At 37.4% G+C, this 27,473-nt stretch overlaps 1 protein-coding gene and 1 non-coding gene across 4 annotated transcripts in view; one reads left to right on the top strand and one right to left on the bottom strand.

Moving 5' to 3' along the window:
* MED13L (mediator complex subunit 13L) overlaps positions 1 to 27,473 on the top strand; it is a 317,548-nt gene that overhangs the window by 187,181 nt on the left and 102,894 nt on the right. The window lies entirely within an intron of this gene.
* LOC119623935 (U6 spliceosomal RNA) lies at positions 6,786 to 6,892 on the bottom strand. The gene has a single exon (XR_005240037.1). It is a non-coding gene; the product is annotated as a U6 spliceosomal RNA (small nuclear RNA).

Raw genomic sequence — 27,473 nt, 5'->3', positions numbered from 1 at the left:
GGAAAATTTCAGCTGTAGTAAGTATAAATTGATTTTCCAGTGTGGCTTATTATTACTTATGAATTCCTGTTATAGTCTACCATATATTTCTGCCACCTGTATTATTAATCCTAAAAGGATACTTATGGTATGTTTTCAGACTGAACCCATTGGTTTAATAATATCAAATGGTTGTTTAGATGATATCATCCTTTTCATTTCCATTTAGTTTCTGGTTTATATAATTATAGTCAAGATTCAGTGAAAATCGCCGGGTGCTGTGGCATATGCATATAGTCCTAGCTATATGCATATGCCATAGAGACTGAAGCGGGAGGATTGCTTGAGTCCAGGAGTTCAGGAGTTCAAGTCCAGCCTGGGCAACACAGTGAGATACCATCTTTATAGAAAAGAATTTAGTGAACATTACTATGGTGTGGACATAAAAGAAGGCAGATTTTGAAAGAAGATTTAAATAACTGGAAAGTGTATATTTTATTTTCGATATTGTCATTTTCAGTTCCATAATTTCCATTGGACCTTTTTTATCATTTCCATTTCTCAGCTGTCATTTTGTATTTGTTTATTCATTGTGAACACTTTTCCTTTATGTCCTTAAGCTACTTACAATAATTGCTTACAGATTTTTGCTACTAAAAAAATCTGGATTTTCTCCATTGGTTTTGTTTTCTCTTGAATATGGGTTAGATTTTTCTTGTTTTTTTTCATATGTTGAATAATTTTGAATTATATTCTGAACATTGATACAGTGTGGAGACTCTGGATTCTGTTATATTTGAACATTGTTAATTTGGCCTTTTCTTTTTTTTTCTTTTTTAAGCAAGGAGTTAACTTTGGCTGAATTTTGGCCCTCCCCTCCCCTCCCCTCCCCTCCCCTCCCCTCCCCTCCCCTCTCGCTTCTCAAGGAGTTAACTTTGGCTGAATTCAGACTCCAGACTATTATCTCTTTTGTGGTGGGCTTCTTTTATCCTAGGGTTCTCAGCCTTGGCACTGTTGACTCATTGGCTGGATAATTGTGGTGAGAGCTGTCCTGTGCATTGTAGAGTGTTCAGCAGCATCCCTGATCTCTCCCTACCTGATGCCAGTCATACCCTCCTCCCTCAGTCGTGACAACCCAAAATGTCTCCAGATAGTTCCAGATGTTCCTTGGGGAGGGCAAGTCACCCCTGGTTGAAAACCACTGTTTTAGCCTTCCCAGGCTGTTGAGAGCCTGCACCATGCAGTAATTTAGGAGTTGGCCAGAGATTTGGGCAGAGTTTGTGTCTCTGATTCTCTTCCTTCCAGAATTTCTGTTCTAGCAGCGGTGGGCTCTTTAACTCAGTCCTCTGGTTCTTCGCCATTAAGACTCAAGGTGGGGTTTCTGTCAGTTTTAGCTATTGTGGTTCAGTCTGCCCTATGCTACAAACTGTTTAAAAAGGAGGGTGCAGGCGTAGGTGGACACTATCATGAGAATGAGGAGGATTGATTCAGTGCCATTTCCTCCTTCTGGTGGTAAACTCTTGTCCCTCCCCCAGGATCTGCCTGCATTTGGTATCTCAGGTTTTTGCAGTTTTAAATATCTTCTTCAGAATTTATAGTTATTTTTTTAAAGGGAGTGTCGTGTTGGAGTGGAAGGAACTAGTTTGTACTACTGGGAGGGGAACCTGATATGTATTTTAGGATGTAAAGCTTTGCATACCATCCTTTGTCAAGGAGGGTATCATCTTTTAAAAAATGTATAGACATAAAAGATCTTTATTATATATTTTGAGTTAACATTTATATAAAACCTTTTCCTGATGCACTTCTAGTGTTCTATACAAATGTTTCTTAACAGCCCTTATGAACTTTTTTTGCAGAATGAGGTAGGATGATGAGAAATGAGACAGACCAGTAAGAGGAAGAAAGGTCTGGGAGGTGAGCAAACAAGGCTGAAAGGCAGATGATATGATTGTAAGGGGAATGGAGGCGATTGAGGGACGGCTGCCTGTGTGGTTCGTAGTGTGCTGTTAGTAAATGGGGTCCTTTCTTTGAAAAGTGTGATCACGCTTGGTAAAACTTTCTGACTGTGGCATCTGCGTAGCAACTTGGCACCAGGGGGAAAGCATTACAGATTAGAGTTAGATTTCAGAACATTTCTCTTTCAACAAGACTATTTATTTCTGAAAAGATGCTTAAGAATACAGTTTCATACTGTTGCTTTTGGTTGACTTTACACATTTTTTCCTAGCATTTTTTTCCTCATTAGTTTAAGGAAGCAATTTAAAATGTTAATTAAAAAGATTATATACATAAATTCTGTTAAACTTAAAATTACTCACCTTAAGCTTGCCTTTTTTGTAGATGAATCTTGTGGGATTGAATAAGATAGCATAAATGAAGTAGCTAATACAGAACCTAACATCTGGTTATTGTGTAATGGTAGCTATTTGCCATTATTAGTGAAACTGGTGGTAGTAATATTTAGAAAAAATTAAGGATTTTTTTTTATGATTTTGGTAATTTCTTGTATTAGAGGAAGCTTGCCAAATATTTATGAATCAGTTTTTATTTACACAATTTACATTAAATAAGGTAGGTACTTCTACTATAAATCTTTCTACATAAAGGCAGTATAAGAAATATCATATCATATACTGATTTTACCCCTAAAATAATGACATCAGCTATTTTCTAATTTTAAAGAAGTAGTCTTGCCAAATGTTTGAAATCACCATGATTTTGGTATGAATTTGAAAATACGGTATTTACTAGCATTGTGGTTCTGTTGCTATCTTTTTATGGAGTCAAAGGAAAAATTTTTGGAAATGTGTAATGTATATTATGACAGTATAACTATTTGTTGTGGAGTGTTAAAGGATATTATAAAAATAAAGCTTTTAAGTATGGTTTGTAGAAATTATTAGATCTGTCTCTCAGAATCTGTCTATTAAGTGTGGCTGCATGCTTCATTTAGGATTTTATTAACAGTTGTATAAGATTGAAGTATAATAGCTTGATATTTATGGTTAAAGAATATCATGGGCTGGGCACAGTGGCTCATGCCTGTAATCCCAGCACTTTGGGAGGCCGAGACAGGCAGATCACTTGAGGTCGGGAGTTTGAGACCAGCCTGACCAACATGGAGAAACTCCATCTCTACTAAAAATACAAAATTAGCTGGGTATGGTGGTGCATGCCTGTATTCCTAGCTACCAAGGAGGCTGAGGCAGAAGAATCGCTTGAACCCGGGAGGCGGAGGTTGCAGTGAGCCGAGATCGCACCGTTGCACTCCAGCCTGGGCAACAAGAGCGAAAGTCCATCTCAAAAAAAAAAAAAAAAAAGAAAAGAAAAAAAAATATCATGGAAAACTGAGTGCTAAATTAAAGTACTAAATATTATGGAAACGGTGGAGCTGCCTCCTTGATAGAATGTCAGGTCTGTTGTTGTTGTCTTCTACCTGCGTCTCTTGACTTGTAGTTTCTTTTGTCTCAAATCACTCTGCCCTTGTATATACTTTGGTTAGACTACTTTTGGTGAAGCACTGTCCAACAGAAGAACATAATGTGTGTCAGTTGTGTAGGAATCGCCCAAGCATTGTCTAGCGTTTCTGCTCCCCAGCAGAAGCCATTTTATCCAGCCAGAGTTGCCCTTCACAATTCTAGCTTAGTCTAAACTCATTTTCTCTTTGCTCATATTCTCTCTCTCCCACCCACTCTGTCTTCCCTGGCAATTCAAGTTAAATTCCATCTCTCTTCTTGAGTTGCTCCCCTGAAATAACATTTCTGTTTGTTGTGGCATTTTACATCTAAATTTATTAATGCATGTTTATTCTGCTGTTCTTAATGTCGTGTGTGTGTGTGTGTGTGTGAGAGAAATTTTAGTCTTCTCTTGAATTCATACTATAGAAGATGAGAATTTAGTCTTTCTCCTTTCCCCATTCCTACATTACTCCTAAATTGAATCTTTAATATAGAATCATTTATTTTAGTTTCCAGTATACATCATAATTTTACCTTTTTTTCTAGTCAAGATCTATAATTCCCAGCACAAAAGGTATGATAGGTTGGGTTGAACTGAATAGTACATGCTTTTCCTTTGTAAATCTGTTTCATATACTTTAGGATCAAAGTGGTAAATGAGGTTTGAAAAGTAATCTAACATAAAACAAAAATTGAGTTATGTCATTAAAATAGAAATAGTGTCTTCACCATTCTTGATGTTAAAAGATGATCTTTTAAACTACATTTTATAGTTGGGTTAAGATCTTTTGATTCTTATAATAATTGGTTTCGTGTGGTTATTTATCAGTGTTATTCATTATTGAGTGGTTTGAGCAATTGGGCTGTTTGTGACGCTTATTTTAGTATGAGTATTTTTTAATAGGAAGCCTACAGTACTGTTGGACTTTGTCCCCTGTCATGCTGGATTGTGAATTGCGATTCTTGTAGTAGAAATAGCCTCAACACATTTTGAGGTCTTAAACGTGCTTCATATATAAAGTAGGAATTTGCACACAGAGGACCCTAGAGGGAACATTGTTAGGCAACATTTGAGGGATAATTATGTACTCCTGAAATTGAGTAGTATTGTTTATTTAGTGTTAACTGGTATTGAGAATGTAGAAAAATAAAGGGACATCACAGTATATGTAATTGAAAACAGTTGGCTAAAAGTATTTCCATGTTAACTGAGATTTTAAAAAAATGACTAGCTATATAGGGGGTACTTTTCACTAAAAGAAAATTGGGCTATTGGCTGGTAAATTTTGGTATTTGTCCCTGTGATTTAAAACATCAATTTTAGTGTAGCATGTCATCTCCCCACCTTTATTTCTTCTTCTTCTTCTTCTTCTTTTTTTTTTTTTTTTGACGACAGAGTGCTGCTCTGTCACCTAGGCTGGAGGCTGGCGGCTCACTGCAACCTCCACCTCTTGGGTTCAATCAATTGTCCTGCTTCAGCCTCCTGAGTAGCTGGGATTACAGGTGCATGCCACCACGCCCGGCTAATTTTTATATTTTAGGATTTAAGCTTTATATCAGAAAATAGTTTACCTCTTCCACATAACTTTTTTTCTGCTAATGATTTGTTGTGTTCTTGAATAAATAATATTTCTGGGCTTTAATTTCACTATTGAAAAAAAATCACACTCAACTAGAATTCTTTAGTGAAAGAAACAAGACATTATGATATCTCTTAACAATATGTGAAAACAGAAAAATTGGGATTGTATATACTTTTACGTTTTCAACTTTACCTGCAGCCCTTACCCTTTCTCTGAAAGCATATACTACTGACTTGAACACGTGAGTGTGCTCAAGTAGTAGAATGAATATGTACCGTCGTGCATTATTCCTTGATGATTTCAAGCATGTTTTGTGGGTTCAAAAAGGTAAGTTACCAAAGGACACTTTAATAGTGGAAAGGCTCACCCTTTTCCCCAACCTGTAGAACCACATGGTGCTAAAATTACCCAGTAAAAAATTGATAAAATCATTAAGTACGTTTCAAACTAGAGGATTCTTCCTTTGAGAAATATTATACTGGTAAGTTTGAACATGGCTCAGTGTTTGAAGTACAGTACAAGGTATGCTCTGTAGATGATGTAGAACCAAGAGTTCTGTATTTGTGCTTTGACTTGCTATAAAATTCAAGCATTACATGTTTCAGAGCTCTTTTAATTCTTCTGGGTACATCATTGTGTAGTCTTCATTTGAGACATTGGCATCCTGTATATTTGATCTCCTTTAAGGAGGAATGCAGTACCACCTGTAACTCCTTTAAACATGTCAGGCATTTTCAGAAGCAGTTGAAGGTACTGAGGGACCAAGTTGTAACTGAGGCTAGGGTGATGCCAGGTACAGGGAGGCAGAGGAACGGGCCAGTTGTCCTGATCCACACGATAAATACTCAGAATTCTACATTTTTAACTCAAGAATTATGACTTTTTGTACATGCAGCATTTTCAGGATGTGATGAACGTATGCATTATTACGAGTTTTCCTGATGGACCTGAATTTGCCAACCAATAGCCTGCTCCTCTGAAAATAAATGGCAGACGTTTGTTGTGCAGATTTGTTTGTTTTTTCTCTTCCTTGAGGCATAGTCTCGCTCTGTCTTCCAGACTGAAAGTGCAGTGACACGATTTTGACTCACTGCAGCCTTCATACCGGGTTCAAATGATCCTCGTGCCTCAGCCTCCCAAGTAGCTGGGATTATAGGCATGTACCACCATGCCTGGCTAATTTTTGTATTTTTAGTAGACACACAGTTTCACCAGATGGCCACGCTGGTCTCGAACTCCTGGCCTCAAGTGATCCACCCACCTCGGCCTCCCAAAGTGCTGGGATTACAGATATGAGCCACCACGCCTGGCCTGCACAAGATTAAATGAGATAATAGATGTAAATAACTGAATGAATGACTAGATAACTCTTTGAAAACCTGTTTCATAAATTTTTCTTGGTTCTCATAGTACCTTATGCAGTTTTATGAGTCAGACCTATCAACTTGTCAAAATGAAATGATCCTAATTTACAGATAGTAGTGTGTAACATTTTATTAATCCTTTTTCAAATCATTTGATGTTGTTTACATATATTCAGGTCTTTTGTTCTATAAATCATTCATTGAAAGCAGATGGTGGAACTTCCATAACATTCCCTCCCTTAGACCAAATGTTTTCAGAGGTTTGACTTTGGTCTTACATTCACATGTAGTTGTAAAGAGGCCTTTTGACTATTAGACCCACTACAAGTGTGGTAGTCCATTTTCAGTATTTCATGCATAATATGCAGTTCTCTTTATTTTTTTCTTTTTATAGTTTTAAAAATGTGGATTGCTTCATGAATTTGCATGTCATCGTTGTGCAGGGGCCATGTTAATCTTCTCTGTATGGTTCCAATTTTCGTGTATATGCTTCTGAAGCGAACAAGAGGAAGTTCTAAGTAGTGCTGAGCCAAGTATCTTTAATAAGATGAGAGAGCAACTCTGGGTAATAAAGGAGGCAGCCTAGGTGAAAAGCGACCCAGAAAGAAGTGGATCCAGAGTCAGTTATCAGATGTGGAAAGAAGCAAGTTCCTTACAAACCACCAACATTTGTAGATTTTTTTTCTCATTTGGATGGACATGATTCAGTACATATAGAGACATATTTACTCATTAGCTTTTTACTTTGCTCCCTCCTCACCTGTTCCTCATAGATATACCCCCAAAGTGAAAGGTTTTCCCCTTCTTCTCCCTTGTTAGGCACATTTGTCACTTCTGTAGCTTCAAATGGAAAGAGTGATCTAGATAAGAATGTTTGACATGAAGTAAAAAAAAATTAGAAAGAATAAGTGGAAAATTGAGAGTAAAATAAGTTGTTATCTCTATATTTAGTTTACTGGCATAGTCTGTCATTGGAAGTAACTAATTATACAAATATTGCCATTTATTCTTTTGTCCTTAGCCCTCTATTTAATGAATAGTACTAAAATGTTTCTTTGGAGGGAATTTAATTCTATATCACTCCCTCATTCTTTTTTTAAAACTTGCATTAATAGCACTTTTTAAAAAAGAATGTGCTCATAGATCATCCCAAACATTTAAACAAGTCTATTGTGTATTTTTCTGATTATAAAAGGATCAAATATATTTATTATTTTTTTGAGACAGAGTTTCATTCTGCTGCCCAGGCTGGAGTGCAGTGGCAGGATGGCAGCTCACTGCAGTCTCAACTTCCTGGGCTCAGGTGATCCTCCCACCTCAGTCACCTTAGTAGCTGGGACTATAGGCGCATGCCACCATGCCTGGCTAATTTTTGTATTTTTTGTAGAGACAGGGTCTCATTATGTTTCCTAGATGGGTCTTGAACTCAAGTGCCTTGGCCTTCCAGAGTGCTGGGATTACAGGTGTGTGCCACTGTGCCCAGCCTGAATATATTTATTAAATGGTAGAAAATATAGAAAACCATATAGACTTACAAGATAGTTGGATTATATTCTAACATATAGATATATCCACTATTTAAATACAGGAGTATGTATAGAATCTTTTTTTATGCCATACGTTATATTTTCTTATATATACATTCCTCCAAAGTACTTGGTAATTAGTGAAATCTTTAAATTTTGGCTTTTAAAAATAGTTATTTCTAGATATACTAGAAAAGGACTTCAGCATTCTAAAGTACAGTTTACAAAAGGACAAAATTAGCATCCTAATGCAAATATGAAACAAATAATTGCCAAACATTTTTATAACTCGTTAATTAGTGAGGGAACAGGTATGATGTTAGAAGCAGTTTAAGGAGCATTAGACTAGTTAGGACTTTATAGAAAATTTATAAAAGAATATAAGGATAGGCCAGGTGTGGTGGCTTAAGCCTCTAATCCCAGCACTTTGGGAGGCCGAGGTGGGTGGATCATGAGGTCAGGAGATTGAGACCATCCTGGCTAACATGGTGAAACCCCGTCTCTACTAAAAATACAAAAAATTACCCGGGCGCTGTGGCGGGCACCTGTAGTCCCAGTTACTCGGGAGGCTGAGGCAGGAGAATGGCATGAACCTAGGAGGCGGAGCTTGCAGTGAGCTGAGATCGCACCACTGCACTCCAGCCTGGGAGACAGAGTGAGACTCTGTCTCAAAAAAAAAAAAAAAAAAAAAAAAGAAAAATATGGATAAGATTGCTGAGTTAGTTACAAAAGTGGTTAATGTTCTGAGGACTGCAAGCCATAATGGGCGCTCTCTGTTTGTCAGGACAGAAACTGTTCCTACTGGCCACAAATCAACAAGTTAATGTAAAACTTCACTAAATTTGTGACCTTTAAAGAACAGTGAAATGTGGATTGTGCAAAGTATGTTCCCTTAAACCAGAAGTTCCTAAACTTTATTGTTTTTATAGTGCTCTAGGAATACCTTTCATGGTATTCCTAGGCCAAAAGAAATACTTAACAGTCCTAGTTACTAAGTCCAAATAATAAGTATTTATGTACTGTTTAAGCAAATAATGCACATACTGCAATAAAACAATAAAATTTATTCTTAAATAACTGCAGTTGCTTGTTAACAGGATGTGTATGCCTGTTGAGCACTGCACAACTCAAACCAAAGAATCAGGCTGGAAATCACTACTCTTGTTTTCTGTCTGCATTGATTTTACTTTGTATCACAGCTACCACCAAAAAACCAGTTTGACTTTATTAAGGTAAGTTAATATAGTCTAATATTGAAACTGTGAACTTGAGCTAGTAGTTTGCATGTTCTCTGACAGATGTTACTTTGTTTTCCTAAAAAATTTAGAATGTCCTTGTGGATCGCTTGAGCCCAGGAATTCGAGACCAGCCTAGGCAACATGGTAAAACCCTGTCTCTACAAAAAAAATACCAGTGTTAGCCATGATGGTACATGTTTGTAGTCCCAGCTACTTGGGGAGCTGAGGCAGGAGGATCACTTGAGCCCATGAGGTCAAGGCTGCAATAAGCCGTGATCCTGCCACTGCACTCCAGCCTGGGTGACAGAGATCCTGCTGCAAAAAAATAAAATAAATAATAATAATAAAATGAAGAAAAAGGCTGGGTGCAGCAACTCATGCTCGTAATCTGAGCCCTTTGGAAGGCCAAGGCATGAAGATCCCTTGATCCTACCCTTGATCCTAGGAGTTCGAGACCAGCCTGAGCAATATAATGAGCCCCCCCATCTCCACAAAAGGTTAAAAAAAAGTTAGCTGGGCATGGTGGTGTGTGCCTGTAGTCCCAGCTACTTGGGAGGCTGAGGTGGGAGGATTGCTTGAGCCTGGGAGATTTGAGGCTACAGTGAGCTGTAATTACACCGCTGCCAGTCTGGGTGACAGAGCGAGACCGTCTCAAAAAAACCCCCCACCGCCTCCAACAACAACAATTAAAACTGAGAAAAGTTATGTCTGACTTTTAAAATAATAATAATAAACCCACTACATGTTAACATAAATGACTATATTTTAACTAAAATAACTATGTTTTAAAACAAAATGTGGTAAGAATAATGGCACTGTTTTTGCAGATTTCTTTAATATCTGGCTTAAGTGAATACAGCTGTGTTGTAGTCTTTTGCCATCACAATTCCATGTAGCCTCTGGAAAACTCCGCTGTACACTTGGAGGAGGAGTGAAAAAGATTAATAATGTCTTGATGTCATTCTGAAATAGTTTTGACCTGCTTCCTACTTGGAGTGGCATTTTATAGTCTTTTTAAAATTTTTAGTCTTTTTTATTCTTTTTTTTTTTTTTTTCTTTTTCTTTGCTCTAGGATACATATCCTGAGATTTTATATTCTTAGGCAATTTCAAAGTAGATGTGGTTTGTATGCATTTTACTTTTAGGAGGGGCAGGTGAACTTTTATTGTAATAAAGGACCAGATAATTAGTATTTTTGGCTTTGTGGGGTACATGGGCTCTATCAAAACTAGTCAAGTCTCACATTGTACTGAGAAAGCAGCCATAGATGATATGTAAGCAAATACGCATGGATTGTTCCAGTAAAGCTTTATTTACAAGAAATGGGTGGCAGGATGTAATTTGCTTTGGGGTTATAGTTTGCTGAACTCTGCTCTTAAGAGGGATATTAGCGTTAAGACAAATTAAGTAATTAGCTGAGAACCATGCCCCATCTACAAAGTCTAGGATCCTGGATTTAAATTCAGGCCTTTCTAGTTTCATAAGCACTATTTTTTCACAGTTATTTATTCTGCTTTCACTAATAATGTTTATAAATTATATGTAAAAATGATTATGAATTATAAAGTGTTAAAATAATTCATCTCTACAAAATTGCATAGAGGCTGGCATTTATAATTGCCCCAGAAATGATTGGATGAATGTTTGAGTCTTTAGCATAATAAATCCTATGCACAGCAGAGCATTTTAATTTTTGTTTTCTTTTCTTTTTTTTTTTTTTTTTTTTTGAGACAAAGTCTTACTTTGTCGCCAGGCTGGAGTGCAGTGGTGCCATCTCAGCTCACTGCAACCGCCAGCTCCTGGGTTCAAGCAACTCTTATGCCTCAGCCTCCCGAGTAGCTGGGACTACAGTTAGGTGCCACCATGTGCGGCTAATGTTTTGTATTTTTAGTAGAGATGGGGTTTTACCGTCTTGGCCACGCTGGTCTTGAACTCCTGACCTCAAGTGATCCACCCGCCTCGGCCTCCCAAAGTGTTGGGATTACAGGCATGAGCCACAGCACCCGGCCAATTATTTAATTAATTTACTAAAATATGTATACGTAAAAAATGTTTTCCTTTCAATAAACTATTTTATTCTGTTTATCATTTGGAATTGAAAATACATGTATATGGTACAAAATTTAGCAGCATAAAATAGTATAGGGTGAGAAAGTAAGTCTTCTATATCCACTGCCTGGCCACCCAGTTTTCTTAGTGTTAAACCCTATTGCCAGTTCATTTCCATCCTTTCAGAGATTAGTCTGTGCGTATGTACACAAATGTGTATGTATATATTCTCTTTCTTATACAGATAGTATATCCAGTGGTATACATACTCTGCCCATTGTTCCATTCCTTTATTTTTACTTAATAGTTATGACATTCAGTCCGAGCATATGCATATATGACTGTCAACTGAAAGCAAGAAGATACTTTATCTTCACTCTAAATACTTGTTCTACCTTATTTACTAATTTCCTAATATATGTGTTTTGTTATCTATATTCTGTGAGTAGTTCTTCTAACAGTAGTTTTTCACAAAGAAAAATGATCTTGCTTCGGCCATTAGTGGGCATGAGTAAAATAACTTTATGAAGTCCTGCCAAGGAACTCAGTATTATGAAGATAAGACCTAAGCATTTAAAGCCATTAGAGGCAAGACACTGTTATAATTAGTATCTTGATCTGTTAAATAGATGGTAAGAAGGTGAAAACAGGTAGATACTGATATGGGCTCTAGTAAAGAAGAGATATTTATGAAGTTAAAGTTGGTTTTGACAAGCCTGTAAGGTTTAGATGGCTTGGGTTGGAATCAAGAGGAGGGAAGCAGAGTAAGAAGACACACGTCACCGTGGTGTCTCAAGGAAAGACTGCACTGACTGGAGAGGAAAATGCATGCTTAGCAGCTTTGGAAGATATGAAGAGGTTGCCCTGAAAATAGGACTCCTGAGACCCAGAGAGTAGCAGAGATATTATTTTATGTCCATCTGTGCTCTGCCCTTTGGGCTCAAGATGTATAAAAGATGGTGAATTGCTTTCCAGAATTGGCAGTAATGACTGAAAAATTGGGATAGTTGCTTGTTAAAATTGTGTGATTCCAGGGTTACAGATAAACATGGTCTTGATACTTAAAGATTAAAAAAATAGCTTTAAAAAACCCTCAAAAACAAGCCTTCTTTTGAGGGCTTAGTTCAAACTTGTTACAATATTATGGTGATTCATATATAACTTCTCCCAACTGCTCTTCACCCCTTGCTTTTGTAGAATTCATTAATGTGCCCTGGGACTGTTTTTAGTGAGTGCATTATTGTATTTTTGTATTTTTGTAGTTTTTGGGTTTTGTTCTGTTTGTAAGACAAAACCTTGCTCTGTCACCCAGGCTAGAGTGCAGTAGTGTGATGATAGCTCACTGCAGCCTCCAACTACTGGGCTCAAGCAGTCCTCCTGCCTCAGCCTCCTGAGTAACAGACTGCAGGTGTGTGCCACTGTGCCCAGCTAATTTGTGTATTTACTGTAGAGATAGAGTCCTACTATGTTGTCTAGGCCAGTGTTGAATTCCTGATCTCAAGCAGTCCTCTGTCCTCAGCTTCCCAGTATGCTGGGATTACAGGCATGAGCCACCATGCTTGGTCCCCATTAAGTGTCTTTTGTATTATTTTATTTTGTCTCCTGCCAAAGATTTTAGCACTTAAAATCTTCTGGCTCCTATGGCTCATGTTAATTTTTTGAGCCTGGAGCGTATCTCACACTACTGCAGTTGAGAAACACCTGAAACCTATTATAGCGTATTCTTTATGGTATTATCTGGTGCCACTGTAGCTTCTCTGGATGGATTCAATCACTTGGCATCTTCTTCAGACTTTAAGGGAAGGGGTTAGCAGAAAGGAAGTCTATTTCCTGGAGCTTGCAGGTCTAGATGTGTACTCAAAGACAAATTGAAATGGCAGGATCAAAAACTACAACGTGAAGATGTTCAGTAGCACAGCTTCAAGTTGGAAGGAAAAGGATCTATTATTTGTAAGTTAGGACTAGCATTTTTTGAGATACTGTGCTGATAAATGCTTTACATAAATTATTTCCAGTGTTCACTATATACCTGGTACTTTGTGTTATTTTCTTTGGTTTTACAGCTGAGGAAATTGAGTCCTAGGGAATCATATTACACAGATCTAGAAAGTGCTGAGAGCACATTTTAAAGGAGAAAGGCAGGATGTTTATGCAAACTACTTGTACAGTCTTTATGTGTTGTTAGCCCTCACAATAGCCTTGTGAGATTAAGTGGTAGTAGTAGTGATACTCCTAATTTTAGTTAAAGGAATTGAGATACACGGGGATAAATAACTTGACCAAGGTCACACTGCAAAGGGGCAGCTGCTAGAACAGTCTGATTCCAAGTTTCTTGCACTTAATCTTAGCAAAGAAATAATAAATACCTCATTTCCCCCCAAAAATGAAAAAGGTAAGATACAGTGGTTTAATGTTAAGTGTGAAATATTGAAGAAGAAACAGAAAACAGTGGTCATTCATTTTTTTAGCCTCTGGGTTAGAAAGTTTAATGGCAAACAATGGACAAACTATTTGTGGAGACCAGACACTGTAGAGCCTTCTAGACTTTGAAGAAGATTCCTAATTCTGTTTTTGTTTTAAATGAACCTTGCTTGCACAGTAAAGCTCCAAGCAGGGTATTTAAATACATATTTAGGAAGAAGAAAATGGTTTCCATCCTTACACATTCTGCGAATTTATATGCAGTGGTCTGCATACTTGCTCTAAGAGGCTAAGCTGGATGCTGTTCTGTCAAGGGCTCCCTTGTGGTAGTCACATGGTCTGTGCCTTCCTTTAGAGCTGCCAAAGTGAAAATTTTTAGTATAGTCAGGTGTCTCCAATCAATTTGAATCTTAGGGTCAAAAGAATAGAGAACAGGAGTATGGAGTAGTTAGGCTTTCTGTCTGCCTCTTGAACGTTTGCCTAGATATTCAGTGACTGGTGCTTAATAGTAAATTAGAAGATACAATTTTTTGGAGGACAGATACGTTTTTTGTAACATTTAGCCAAACTTAGAGTTATGGAAGAAAAAAGATATCATTTTTTTCCCCTCCTTTATTCATTTTGTGTATTAGGTGACATAAAAGAAAAAGTATTCTTTTAAAACTTAAAAATTGGGCATATTTTAAATGTTAAAGAAGACTTTGAGTTTTTTGTTGTTGTTTTGAGGCAGAGTCTCACTCTGTCATCCAGGCTGGAGTGCAGTGGCAAGATCTTGGCTCACTGCAACATCTGCTTCCTGGGTTCAAGCAGTTCTCCTCGGCCTCGGCCTCCTGAGTGGTTGGGATCATAGGCACATGCCACCACGCCCGGCTAATCTTTGTATTTTTAGTAGAGACAGGGTTTCACCATGTTGGCCAGGCTGGTCTCGAACTTCTTGTAAGCCACCATGCCAGACCCACAAGTTCACTTTTAAGTCTATAAAATTAACTAAGAGGCAGTACAGATTTGTGGGAAGAACAGAAATCCAAGCACTGGAATCACTTAGTAAATTAAATACTGTGGTGCTTTATGCAAATCATTCAACTTCTTACTTATTATAGATGGGTAATCTTACATCACAAGTCCTTCCAACACCAGTAACAAAACAAATTAGGTTCATTTGTTAAAAAATAGCATTGAGTCATTTGAAAGTCCACACTTGGATCCTAGGAATTTGAATTAAAATTAAAAGTATTTAATTCTGCTTAATATTATGGTAGATTATGAGTAAAATTACTTGTATATGGATAAAATATAAGAATATTCTGAAAGAATATATTAGAGACCATTCATTGTGAGTATGTCTGGTGAAAAGGGGAAACAGAAGGTAAAGAATGGGACTTCTGTTTCTCAACGTGCAGTCTCTTACACTGCCTAATTCTTTCATGGGTATGTATTATTTTTATAATTTTTCAACTCTAATTTTTTTAAAAAAGTACTTAAATCATGGAAGGCAATGCAATATAGCAGAAAGTTCTTTCTACTGGACTAGAAAAGGAGAGAAAAGACTTCTAGTCTGGCTCAGTTAGCTCTGTAAGCTTGGGACATCTATATAAGCTTAGGAAGTCTATACGAGTTCCAGTATTCTCTCTTATGAAAACAAGAATGAAACTACACTGTTGTCACCATCCCACTGGACTCGATGTTATATTAACTGGTCTTAGGTTACTATTCTCTCATTCAATTGTTCAGTGCATTCATCAAACACTAAAAGAAGAACAAGAACTAAATGAATGTAAGAATGTAGAAATTAATTTCTCTATAATCAAAATAATTGATAGTAAAAAAAAAACTATCAGAGTTCTGGAAATGTTTAATTTGTGAAAGGAGAGAAGAAATAAAAGATAAACTTGGTGAAAATCCAAAATCTATTATTGAGGAAGGTAAATAAACATATGTTCAGCCCTTGACCTGAGGTGATTTTATCAGAATGCTTTCCAAACATATGTCAGTAATTAAATTTTTGAAATCTTCTAAATCACATAAATTACACCTCTGGTAGGGATTATGAGATGATATTATCTTCTGTTTCCTAATTGAGTGATGGATCATACCTTCTTTCTCTAAATACTAATTCAATTACTTATCTCCCTAATGATGGATCTGAATGCATGAAATTACTCGTTTCAACTTAAGATTCATCCTGTATCAGAGAAGAATAAGATGCATGATTGCATTTTTCTTCACAGCTTTATGTGACTGCTAACAGGGTCATGTGGTTATCAAAGCCACTTTCTCGCGATTTATTATTAATATGTATTTATTGCAGTTTTCTCCCCAATCACATACCTTAAATAAAACATACTGTTAAACATTAAAACTTGAAGTCTGGCTGGGAGCAGTGACTCACGCCTGTAATCTGTAATCCCAGCACTTTGGGAAGCCAAGGCGAGGGGATCAGTTGAGGTCAGGAGTTCGAACCCGGGAGGCGGATGTTGCAGTGAGCCGAGATCACGCCCCTGCACTCCAACCTGTGCGGCAGTGCGAGACTCCATCCGCGCCACCCCCCCCCCCCCCCCCCCCCCCGCCAAAAAAAACACAAAAAAACTGTGTATTGTAAACAGGCATGTTTCATGTGTATACTAAATAAGTCTCTTTACAAAATTCAGTTTGTGAACTAATACACAGCACATAGCAGGCACGTGAATATTTGGATTGAAATTAGTCTAATCCTTTTCCATTGTTCATCAAGAAAACAAGGGGTTTGGACCATTTCATTTTAAAGGACCTTTCCCACAATAAATGCCTGTGATTTTTAGTTTCGTGCTGTCATCAGACAATCCAAGAATCAAGCTGTTTTATCTTTAGACTCAAAAAACAATTGCGTTCAGTGGCTGGTCCTGATTGTATTTCCCTACAGGCCTGTGTCTACTTGTGTACTGCGTTATTTGGTGAACTACAGTGCCAGGTTTCCTATTAATCCTTTTCTCCAGTTGCTTGTTCCAGTTAAAGGGAAGTTTTACAAATGCGGGAAGTTGCAAAATGGAGCCAGGATTGTTTAGGCAACATCCAGTGTGAATAAAAATCTAATCCCATGCATTTCAAATCAGATCACAACTTCTGTATCCTTCAGTGAGCTAATTTATGAGCCTGTAGTACTTATACCAGGGTAGCATGGCTGGAAATGGGGATATGGAGCAGAAAGGGAATTTAAGTAGTGGTGTTGGTGTGGTAATAGTAGTTTGAAGGAGTTAGAGCATGGCCCATATAAAATAATGTTTACTGGCCCAGACTGGATCTGACTCTGCACATCACCTTGACATAAAATGTAATTTAGTATGCTAATCAGTTTTGGCACATATACATATGTAATGTTTCTGGAAACTCCAGAGTTTTATAAAATTCCTCTTAAGTAATGCTTGTTTTGTTTAATCACTAATCACATAATATGATGAAAATATTCCTTGAGGCTTGTCACTGTAGTTGAACGTAGTGCATAAAGCGTCTTTAACAAGAGTATCTGTAGAATGAGAAGCCTGCTTGTTCTTTAGATGGCAAATAAAAACACTTGCTTAGAAAACCATTTAAGCATATAATAAAAACTAGTTCTAGCTTGATTAACATTAAATCAAATAAGGTGTAGAAGCTGAACTTTTTCAAGTTAAATTGCCTGAGATATAAGGAGCTATTTCTCCAGACTGATTCTGAACTCTGAGTTACCACCGTATTGGAGTGCTTTTTACTAATCTGATTGATTTGAGCTCACTCATGATTGAAAATGACAATAAAAGATGTTTACAGGATCATTTGAAACATTAAGTGTTAGTTAGAACATTGAAAGGTGCAGAAATAGCCTTATCTGCCCTATAAATTAGAGTAAAATAATAATAAATCAGCCTTTAGCTTCGATAGTAGGACCTAGAAAGAGTTTATAATACTATCAGTGTTTGCCAATTGAGCAGGGCTTGAGGGGAAGAGAGAAAGGGGCAATTTACTTGATTACTTTGTATTTTCCTTGCCTTTTATTGGCTGATGCTAGGCTTAAATTTTGAGATTGGCCTTTGGGAACAGGGGCAAAAGGAATGCTGATATAATGTGTTGAAAGCATAGAGGTCTTCTAAATAGGTGTTAATGTAAATAGGTGCTGATGTAAATAGGTGTTAATATAAATAGTATTGGTTCTCCCTGAAAGTCTGTTTTCATAAGAGTGCTCCATATTTAGAAGCTAAAACATGTTATGCTTGGGTAATGCCTATTGAGTGATTTGGCCTTATCTGTACTGTGGAAGAGAATGAACTTTAATTCCAAGTTTTGTCATTAATTAGTAATCAGTTTGTAAACATATGACTCATAAAGTTGAAATTTTAAAAAACATTTTATTTGAATTCAGTCAAACATCATCTGACTGAACTTAGTTTACGTTAAGCATAAGAAGTGGAGTGGGCGCGGTGGCTCATACCTGTAATCCCTGCACTTTGGGAGGCCGAGGTGGGCGAATCACCTGGGGTCTGGAGTTTGGGACCAGCCTGACCAATGTGGAGAAACCCTGTCTCTACTAAAAATACAAAATTAGCCAGGCATGGTGGTGCATGCCTGTAATCCCAGCTACTCGGGGGGCTGAGACAGGAGAATCACTTGAACCCGAGAGGCGGAGGTTGTGGTGAGCCGAGATTGCACCATTGCACTCCAGCCTGGGCAACAAGAGCAAAACTGTCTCAAAACCAAACCAACAACAATAAAAGCAAGTGGAGAAAATTATTTATTATTTTAAAACAATTTTATGTGGAGTTAATGTTTCACCTGTTTGAATCACATTTCTTTTTTGAAACACCTTGACTGATTATTTCGGTTCATGAAATTTCATCTATTTCCAAAATTAAAATAAAGAAGTCATTTATTTGTAAAATTTAATGTCTCAAACTGTGTTGAAAAGTAAAGCTGATACTGAATTGCTGGTGGTGATGTTGTCTTCTCTGTATCCTGATATATTTCAGTTTCTTCAATGAACATTTATTACTTTATTAAAAAATACTGATTTTTTGAAAAGAAATTAGTAAATTTTATTCTCTTCTGAATCTTTATATTAAAGTACACTTGACTATTTTCTTTCAAAAATTAATATCATTAGTTTGTAATTGAAATTGAGTGCTACATATTGAGAGGACCAAAATATTAGCTGCCAATTATTTGCAACATTCACTTAACAATGTCAAGAGAAAATCTAGGCACTCATGCTGGGAAACAGTGATTTTTGAACTTGGAATGTTGATGATTTCTTCTAAATTCCTAAAGTGCTGGCATTAATTTGTATCTTTAAAGATTTCTGTGCCATGTAAATTTAATCTAGATGTACTTGTATACTTTATATGCTGTCTCAATCAAGACCATCTTTAAGGGCCTCTAGGGTGCGGTATGCTTATATATTATTCTTGGCGTTGTGTGGTTTATCATCATTCTCATCATTATGTTAGGTGCCAGGCAAGTGTTTTAGATCCTATGAGAAGCATCTTAGTGTGGTGCTAAAGAGCCTGAACTTTGAGGCCAGACTGCCTGGATTCATATCTTGACTTTGCCGCTTTGTACCTTAGAGAAGTAAAAGTTATTTAACCTCTCTGTTTTAGTTCATCTGTAAAAGAGAGAATTTAGGATTATGGAGATGAAATGAGTTAATATTAAAAAGTGCTTAGGAGAGTGCCTTGACCTAGTTCATGTGTATCTGCTAATTAAATACCTCACTTAATCCTCCTAACAGCCTTGAGAGGTAAATGATAGCATTCCCATTTTACAGATGTTAAAAGTAAAGCTCAGAGAGATTATGTGACTTGCTAAAAGGTCAGATAGCTATTAATGTGGATTTGGGATTTAAATTCTGGACTTTCGGACTCCAAAATGTGTGTTGGGATTACAGTTAGTTGCCTGTCTTATAATAGCTCCTGCCCTTGGACATGACCCCTGGCAGTTACTTTATCTCTTTTAGCCCTTAATGAATCATGCCAAGAGTGAGAGATACTTACACTTTATAAAACTTGAATGTAATTATAACTGCATTTTGGTGGTTTCATTAAAAATTTTTAAGAAGTACTCGAAAACCAGCAGTACAAATTGAGTACTCTTTATCCAAAATGCTTGGGACCAGGAGTGTTTCAAATTTTGGATTTTTTTGGATTTTGAAATATTTGCAAATATATAATGAGGTATCTTGGGAATGTGACCCAAGTCTAAACATGAAATTCATTTGCGTTTCCTGTACATCTTATGCATGTATCCTGAAGGTAGTTTTATACAATGTTTTTAGTGATTTTTGTGCATGAAACAGTTTCAGCTGTTTTGGTAATGACCCATTTTGTGACGGCAAGTGTGGAATTTTTCATTCGTGGTGTTATGTTGTTGCTCACAAAGTTTTGGATTTTGGACCATTTTGAATTTGGAATGCCCTAAAGAGAAAAGCAATAGATTGGTCATGGTAAATATATCAAATACTATATTCACAAAATACTACAAATGAACACATTCATTAGACCCTAATCTTCTGTGCAAGTAATTGATAGCTAAACCGTCAGTACCAAAGAAGACTCAGTTTCAACCAGTCTTTACAAGAAACTTTATTAGAAAAGCATTCATCTGCCTAATACTTAAAAGAAGTGCAAAGGAAAACAAATGGAAAGTACAAATAAGCTTTATTAATGAAGCAAAAATAAATAAAATTAGAAAACCAGCGGTTGGTGATACTTAAAGTTGTCTACATGCTTACCCATTGTTAATACATGTCACTAAGTCTCATCTTCCTGAACAGTGACACGTGAAGGGAGTTGACTAAGCAGCATCTACTAGGGAGATGGACGAAAGTTAGAATTATTCTTAATGGGAAGTGAGTTCAGCCCGCCAACGAGTCTTGGTTCCACATATCATCTTTAATAGGGCTGCTCAGGATTCTTTTGGCATTATCTTCCATTTCTATTCTTGTTTCTGGCATGTAGTCTTTGCTTTTATGGGCTGTTGTGGGGAGAAGATGTCCACATTGAATGAGACAGAGGCTCTGCGTTTCTTGGGGCGTGAGTTTTCCCAGACATTTAAAGAGAGGCAGTGTCTTTTTCATTCTCATGGCACTCAGTAATGACATTAGTGCTGCATTCTCTTGACTACTTTCACTCTTGTATCCAGTTCATTCCCCAGGTTATAACCAGAGTTCTCAAGTTTTGAACTTTAAATTAGGGACACGCACCCAGCCCCGCAAATTAATGCTTATAGTTTGGAAACATACATTCTTTTCATGTGAACCACCATGAGCACATTAAAAGCGATGCCAGTGGTAGTGTATGGTAGTACACAACAAGAACAGACAGGTATTATTTCAGGTTAGAATCTTGACAGTTTCAGGGAGAGTACAGACTGGAGTCCTTAAAATGTATATTAAGAGTTCAAATTTAAAACACTGACATTCTGAAAAGCACACGTAGAAAGTCAATTCAAGTTAGTAGATGGAATTCAGATTTCTTATTCTGAGCGTAGCTGTTGCCAATCCTAGGGCAATAAACAGAGGCAGCAGAGGTCAGAAAACACATATATAGGCCGGTTATTCTACTGTCCTGTTTCCCACAAGTGGTGTCAAGGTTTTTGCCATCCATACTTTGTGCCCAATAATCCTTTAGTTGATCATTTTGGAAATCTTAAACAATGTATCAGGAGTGTTTGTGTTTAAGAAAGAAGTGGTAGTGCTTGATAAATGATAATTAGCAAAATATGTAGCCTTACAGATCATATTATCAGTAAATTTGTATTTAATTGGTATTTGTTTTAAAAGCACTTATTAAGAAAACTGTCCTGTTGAAATGAGCCTTGCTGTTGTGGAGATTCTTCTGGCCTGTGTTGTTCACAGTGTGCTTTGTTTTTCCATTGGTACTGTCAGCTGTCAGATGCATCTGAGGCTGATTACAGCAGGCACATAGAACTTTCCAGTGCTAGATTAATGAAGAGCCCCTGTACCCTGAACCTTATGTTGGATAAAGAGGCCAGTATGTTTGCTCATTGTTGGTACGTTTCCTGTATTTATCTTTACTCAAATCTGTAAGCAAAAATGGGCTTTGGTCTGAGGGTTCATACTCTCTGTCAGAAATTGTGGTACCTAAAAGTGACTTAAGTGAATTAGACTGGTTAAAGTCAAACCCTTTCACATACCATCTTTCTGGCTAGCACTTTGGATAATCTAGTGTGATTAAACAGATGAAGTAAGTTGCCATGAATAATCTCTTTGTTGTCCTTTATTGAGTCTTGTTGGGTTCCGAACATTTGCTACAAGCTGTGTATATGCACTTACTCACAGTTCATCCTTATTTTCATTCTGTGAAGTAAGGATTGTTATGTTCATTTTATAGATGAGAATACGCAAGTGTCTGGTGTTTAATAGTGACTGGCATAGATAACCATGCTACAAATCCAAGTTGGTCTGACTCTAAAATCTGTGCCTTTCACTCCTATAGCATCATTACTCTAATGAATAACTTTGTGGGGATACTTTATAAGAAATATTTGTTTCATGCTTTTTTGCTTGTTTTGTCAGGTTTATCACAGATGTTGATATCCAATATATAATTAATGTAATAGGGGAGATGAGGCATCTGCTTTTCCGTAGCATTATATTGAGATCTAACATCTACCATTATACTTATTTCATCCTATATTCTGATTTAGGATCCCCAAACTGTTGTGCAAAAGGTGCAGGGAGAAGAATGTTAGAATCCCTATGTCTCTTGTTTGTTTCCTTTGAAAATTCCAACGTCATATATGCTTTATAACATACATAATACGCCGGTCAAATACCATACTTCATTGGTTCTGATAGTTGATGTATTTCTTAGATTGAATGAAATACAGAGGTACACGTATAAAATTACAAAAACAAATATACAAATATTATGGATGTATTTTTTAATTGATAGGAGTGTTTAATAAAATAGTTTTTACAGGTTTCACTTTCTCTGTTTATAATTCTCTATCTTAGAGCTTTTTTTCATCTCTTGTTGATTGTTTTTGATTGTGTGTCAGTGTATTTCCAGTGTTGCATGGTTCAGTTTGTCCTCCACAATTGTTTCCACTTGCAGAAACATTCATCATTTTCTCATCACCTTCAGTTGTTAAAATCTCTTACTTTGTTGTGGTTGGTTATATGTTTCTTATTTGTAATGCTTTTGTTTGTTAAACTTAATAGAGTCAGTTATTTAAAACTTCCTGAAACTAAGCTGAACCTGTCCAACTGTAGAAGGTGAAGTAGCAGGTGGTGTTGGAATGGCTGCCTGTGACTGCTTTCGCCATCTGTTGGTAGCTGGTAGAGTTGATGTGCTTTTGCTCTAGAGGTTTTTCTTTCTTTGTTATACAATTTTGAAAGTTGAAAATTCACAAGTTAGGGGTCCTCTGTTTTTTGTTACAGATAAAAAGCTCTTACAAGATTCTGTAATTAAATGTAAAGTTCTCACATTGTTTATAATCATAGTTTTACAGGATTCTCATACTTTGAAAAATTTAACACTGTAGAAGTATATATTAGATTGGTGCAAAAGTAGTTGTGGTTGTTGACATTGAACGTAAATAAAATTCTCACATAATACCTTAAAGTAGCACAATAATGAACTTTGGGTAATCTTTAGAAGAACATATGACATTTAACAGCATTTTTCAAGCAAGGCTAAAAATATGAGTCCAGTTTCATTCTCTTAATCCCATGAAAATGAATCACTCATTCTTGCTGTATACCTGTACAAGGTGTGATACAAACGAGTTTTCTTTGCATAGAAAGTAAGTTGTTTTCTTCGCTCATAGGCCACATTAAAGAAATATCACTCTTTATTTTTGTCTTAGCAAGCATCCTCGTTGAAAAATATTAATGTTCCTCTCAATGAAAACTGTTTACCTTTTTTACTTTTGTGTGTCCAGAGTGCACAGGCTTTTCACTGTAGCTGCTCCTCAGTCTTATTATTTAGAAGAAAATGGAACTCTGTGTGTGTGTGTGTGTGTGTGTGTGTGTGTGTGTGTGAGAGAGAGAGAGAGAGAGAGAGAGTCAAAGACTGAATATGACTTGATAGCTTTTACAAATCCATTTACAATCTATCACCCTTGTCCTACTTGTGCATTTACACACAGATTCTGCAGAGTTACGTGCTTCTATAGCTGCTTACACATGGGAGAGCGCTCTACTTAAGCAGGAAAACTACAACTGATGTACTGTTTTCTTTACTGCATTTGTCCAGTGCTGCAGTAGAGCAGCTGTCATTGTTTTGCACAGTTCTGTTTTTCTTCCAAAACTGCCTGTGGCAATTTGTACTCATTCTTTATTACCCAAGGGTTTTGCAAGCAATAAAATAATGTATCTGACTACTTAATGGCCTAATATGATTCCCTTTTCAGAGAAACAGCAAAGTAGAAGACTTCTTTCACTTTTCCTCTTCGCTGACCGTGCAGTATTAGGCCTCTTGGGACATGTCTTTTGATGTGCTGCCAGAATACAGAAGGAGATATTACTGTATTGCAATCATGTTTTCTTCAGAATCTTACAAACTGTTTATAAATAAAGCTCAGATCTGGTCGGAAGGAATATTAAATGGTCTACATGTAATCTTGCCTTGGAGGGAAATTTACTAATGTGATACCTCATATTTAACATAATTTCTTCAAATTATCTTCAGATCATATTGTGAAAAATCAGTATGACACTGTGATGGTGAAAGTGAAGTGGTAAGATACTTTTCTTTATTTTTGCCATCTATTATACTCAGCGTATATATGCGTGTGTGTGTGTGTGTGTGTGTGTGTGTGTGTATTTTGCCATCTTCCCAGTTCTTAAGAGCATACCACACATGTAAATATTATTTTCAGACACATATACACACACGTACGCACTGCATAATGACACCTCAGCCTACTATGGACTGCATATATGACAGTAGTCCCAAAAGATTATGATGGAGCATATGTAGAAACCTGATGTATGGCACTTGATATTGGCATTGCAGATCAAGTAAGAGAAATGATTAATATTTAATAATGGTGCTGGGACATTTGATTTTACCTATAAAATTTTTATATGAATAAAATATATACCAACTAGGTTTGTCTAGGTACACTCCATTTGTACAGCAATGAAATCACCTAGTGATGCTTTTCTTAAAAGGTACTTTCATTGTTGCTTGTCTGTATATACATATAGACACATATATTTATTTTAAAGCCTACTATATATGCTACACATTGTACTGGATGCTGGGGATGTAACAGTGGACAAAATTGATGGGGCCCTTGTCCTCACACCATTTATAGTTGAGTAGTGCTCTACAATGTGGAGATCAGGTGCATAAATGGTGTGATGAGTCTCAGTGCTGTACCAGTGTCAGATGGAAGAGCTGTAAGGAGAAGAATCTGCTCTTTGGCAGTATAGTACCATAGAAGGCTCAGTTGCTTTGTTGTGTGTTTAAGCAATCTTCTTTGTCTGCCTTCACCAAAGTAGTTCACTGTTAGACTTGCTGAGTATTAGCGAGACCCTGGGAAGTCCCTTCTCCAGCTGAGACATCAAGTAAGCTGCTGTCAAAGCTTCTTGCCTTTCCGGTCATGCTTTCTTTCCCAAGCATCTGGGGCCCCAGATTCTAAATTTTTTAGGAACACAGAAGCTTAATCAAATTGACCTCTTTTCATAAGAAATAAGTACAGCTGGCCCTCCATATCTGTGGGTTCTGCACCCAAGGATTCAACCAACCACAGATTGAAAATATTTTTAAAAAGTACTCTGTACATACTCGGCTGGCTGTGTCTTGAGTATGTACAGACTTTTTTCTTGTAATTATTCCCCAAATAATACAGTCTATTTACATAGCATTTACATTGTATTCAGTGTTGTGAGTAATTTAGAGATGATTTGAAGTATGCAGGAGAATATGTGTAGGTCATATGCAAATACTAGACTTTTTTTTTAGAGATGGGGTCTTGCTGTGTAATCCAGGCTGGAGTGCAGTGGCACATTCATTGCTCACTGCAGACTCAACCTCAAGGTTCAAGTGATCCTCCTACCTCAGCCTCCTAAGTAGCTGGGACTACAGGCATGTGCCACCACACCTGGCTAATTTTTTTTTTTAATTTTTTTAAAGGTGTGGTTTTGCCACATTGCCCAGGCTGGTCTCCAACTCCTAGAGTCAAGCAATCTGGCCACCTCACCATCTCAAAGTGCTGGGATTATAGGCATGAACCACTATGCCCAGCGCAGACCATTTTATATAAGGCGCTGAAGTGTCTGTGGATTTTGGTATCCATGGGGGGCCCTAGAACCAGTCCCCCATAGATACAATGGGATGACTGTACCACTGTTTATATTTTTGTGTTAGTAATGTCACAACAATACCATAGTTAATGATACTAAGTATTAGAAAGAAAGGTATGTATTTTGATAAACAGTTTTTTTTTTCCTTGGAGGTTGTGGTGGTTTAAAAAGGTTTTTGCCTGATTAGTCTTAGGGCTTATAATAACCGTTTATCTAGGTCAGTGAGAATCAGTTTTGGAGGTACATAAAATTAGATTATTAATACTCAAAGGAAACAGTGGCTTAGATATCCAAACAATGCTTTCTGATTTGTTTTATTTGTTTGTTTGAAACAGGGTCTTGTTCTGTTGCACAGGCTGAAGTGCAGTGGCACGATCATAGCTCGCTGCAACCTGAATCTCCTGAGTTCAAGCAATCCTCCCACCTCAGCCACCCAAGTGGCTGGGACTAGAGGCACAGGCTACTATGTCCAGCTAATTATTTTTATTTTTAGTGGAGACGAGGGCTCACTATGTTGCCCACTCTGGTCTTGGACTCCTGAGTTTAAGGGATCTTCTGCACTGGCCCAAAACAGTGCTTAATTTTTTTCCTCCCTCAATCTGGTTATGTAAGTATTATCTACTATCAATACAAAAAAGTGGTCTTCTGGGCTGCCCAGGGGCTAACACAGACTTTGCTATTATGGATGAGACTGGGTGGGGAAAGAAGACAGAAATGTCCTAAATTGGATATCAAATAGCCAGCTGCTGTGCTAAGGGCCTGGGTGGGCATTGCAGAGTAAGATTGTTTTGGGCTTTGTGGAAGCCTCCAAGAATGATCTTCAGCTTGAGTACGGGACATCTTGCACTCTACAGATTGGATTGGCATAGATAAAGCAGCTTTTAGCCAGAGTCTGAAGACCTCTGGGACTCCATGTTATGTGCTAGTCTGTGAGGCCATCTCAGTGAAAAAAGCTTTCACTCCAACCTGGGCCACTTTGTTTTTTCCCCCCTCTGTTTTAAAATTATATTGAGACCGGGTGCAGTGGCACATGCCTGTAATCTCAGCACTTTGGGAGGCCAAGGTGGGCGGATCACAAGGTCAAGAGATCGAGACCATCCTGGCCAACATGGCAAAACCCTGTCTCTACTAAAAATACATAAATTAGTTTGGTGTGGTGGCACACGCCTGTAGTGCCAGCTACTCAGGAGACTGAAGACAGGAGAATCTCTTGAACCCGGGAGGTGGAGGTTGCGGTGAGCCAAGATGGCGCCACTGCACTCCAGCCTGGTGACAGAGTGAGTCTCCATCTCAAAACACACACACACACACACGCGCGCGCGCACACACACACAGAGAGAGACACACACAGACAGACAGACACTGTATAGAATTTCCTATGAAGGTAATATTGTTCAATAGAAGGGGCCAGGCTCATGCCTGTAATCCCAGCACTTTGGGAGGTTGAGGTGGGCAGATTGCTTGAGCTGGGGAGTTCAAGACAAGCCTGGCCAACATGGTGAAACACTGTCTCTACCAAAAATACAAAATATTAGCTAGTCTTGGTGGTTCATGCCTATGGTCCCCAGCTACTCT

The sequence above is a fragment of the Chlorocebus sabaeus genome, chromosome 11 (genome assembly GCF_047675955.1).
Source record: "Chlorocebus sabaeus isolate Y175 chromosome 11, mChlSab1.0.hap1, whole genome shotgun sequence".
NCBI lineage: Eukaryota > Metazoa > Chordata > Mammalia > Primates > Cercopithecidae > Chlorocebus > Chlorocebus sabaeus.
The sequence above is the reverse complement of the archived record's forward strand: the minus strand, read 5'-3'. Positions and strand labels throughout refer to the sequence as shown.